Source organism: Danio aesculapii, chromosome 15 (genome assembly GCF_903798145.1).
Source record: "Danio aesculapii chromosome 15, fDanAes4.1, whole genome shotgun sequence".
Classification (NCBI taxonomy): domain Eukaryota; kingdom Metazoa; phylum Chordata; class Actinopteri; order Cypriniformes; family Danionidae; genus Danio; species Danio aesculapii.
The window spans coordinates 43,508,799-43,511,298 of NC_079449.1; the positions used below are offsets into that span (position 1 = coordinate 43,508,799).

The 2,500-nt window shown below is 22.9% G+C and overlaps 1 protein-coding gene across 4 annotated transcripts in view; it reads left to right on the forward strand.

The window, feature by feature from the left end:
- The window catches only part of schip1 (schwannomin interacting protein 1), a 276,819-nt gene extending 276,362 nt beyond the window's left edge, over positions 1-457 (forward strand). For all 4 annotated transcript variants that reach the window (XM_056474002.1, XM_056474003.1, XM_056474005.1 and 1 more), the window contains one exon: positions 1-457. This exon is cut by the window's left edge and continues 1,537 nt beyond it. The gene's annotated coding sequence lies outside the window, so the exon portion shown is untranslated.
- The last annotated feature ends 2,043 nt before the right edge of the window (positions 458-2,500 follow it).

Genomic DNA, 2,500 nt, shown 5'->3' on the forward strand with positions numbered 1-2,500 from the left:
CATACGCATTAGCCACTAAACTGACAGAATGTAAAATAGTTACGTTTCCTCGTGAGATCGGGCTGGAAACTCAAGTTAAAACAGAAAAAATACAAATAAAAAAAGAAGAGTCTTTGAACAAGCCGTGAATTACCTGTTGAAATGTTGGACAGTATTTTAAAAAAAAAAGAAAAAACTCTTTCTGATCAGCACAAATGGAGGTTTTGCGAGGGAACGAGTGTGTTTTTTCGAAGGTGCTAAAGAGGAGACATGCCTGCCTTGTAGTCGACTTGTAGCTTTTGGTAACTTGGTTCACTGCGACTGGTATTCAACATTTTGTGAATGTTGATTCTGACACGAGTCAATCGAATAAGTGTGTTAATATCATTTTCATTCTATCGTATTCAGATTCTTTATTTGAGGGAGATGCTTATGTACAGATATGTATAAAATAAGACGAATAAAACTTTGTTTCATAGACTGTCTCCTGGTGGATCTTCTGTTGCAGAGGGGAACACTGCTTTGCTCTGTATCCTTTATGCTTTGGTCTTTTGACTGCACTCATAAACATGTGAAGACTAATCGTAAAGGGGTGAGGTTATTAAATTATTATAATTATATAGTATAGTCTAATGATATAGTATAGTCCTATAGTTGACTAAAACTAAAACCATTTTTGGTACTTAAAGTAAATTATGTTTGCTGAACGTATTTTACACTTACGGGTAGTTCTTAGTTGAACTTAAAAATAATGAATTAATTATTAATAATAATAAATAAACATTAAAATAATTTAATAATAATTACAATTAGTATTTATCAAAATCATTAACTAGAAGTCAAGTTATTATTTACTGTTCCTAAAACTTGGATAGGCGACAAGACTTCTGTCAGGTAGTGTAGATATATATAAACAAAACATTTAGCTCCAAAAAAATAAAACAATTATAATATATATGCATTATAATATTTAATTATAATATTATATTATAAATTATAATATATTATATTATATTATATTAGTTATATATATGTATGTGTATATATATATATATATATCTATATATATCTATCTATCTATATATATATATATATATATATATATATATATATATATATATATATATATATATATATATATATATATATATATATATATATATATATACACATACATATATATATATATATATATATATACACATACATATATATAACTAATATAATATAATATATTATAATTTATAATATAATATTATAATTAAATATTATAATGCATATATATTATAATTGTACATACATATATATATATATATATATATATATATATATATATATATATATATATATATATATATATATATATATATATATATATATATATATATATATCTACATATATGTATATATATATATATATATATATATATATATATATATATATATACATATATATATATATACATATATATATATATATACATATATACATACATATATATATATATATATATATATGTATGTATATATATATGTATATAGATATGTATATAGTATATATGTTATATATATAGATATGTATATATAGATATGTATATAGATATGTATATATATATATAGATATATAGATATATATATATATATATAGAGAGAGAGAGAGAGAGAGAGAGAGAGAGAGAGAGAGAGAGAGAGAGAGAGATACAGTTGAAGTCAGAATTATTAGCCCCCCTGTATATTTTTCCCCCTCAATTTCTATTTAATGGAGGGCAGATTTCTTCAACACATTTCTAAACATAATAGTTTTAATAACTCATTTCTAATAACTGATTTCTTTTCTCCTTGTCATGATGACAGTAAATAATATTAGACTAGATATTTCTCAAGATACTAGTATTCAGCTTAAAGAGACATTTAAACGCTTAGGGTAATTAGGATATATATATATATATATATATATATATATATATATATATATATATATATATATATATATATATATAAACACTAAATTCTATGATAGATCAAATACAATTATAAATTGCAATATAATAAATACATATTATTAAAACATATATTAAAATGACACAAATGCCAATCAAATTTACCGAAATTTCAATGAAATGAAGTGTATACAAATAAAAAAGAAATAACCATGATTTTTAACAGGGATATTATTACTTTTTTATAGATTTATTTATTGAATTTTATTTAATTGGTCAGCTGGTTTAACTTGATATATCAAAATGACTAAAAACTGAAATTAAGAGCAGTTATTACATGTATCTTATGTACACACCACACCGTAAACCCTGGTTTCTACGCTGAATCAAATTAACCCTGTGAGTCCATTGAACTTATATGAAGTGAAACTGACTTAAAACAGCTTGCATAAGTTAGACCGTGATTAACTTAGATCAATAAGTTGTAATAAACTAAAAGCAAATGCTGTCAGGACTAATTGATGGCATTGACTACTTTTCTCAGCAAATGCTCAAATACACATTAATAATGTATCAGTAAA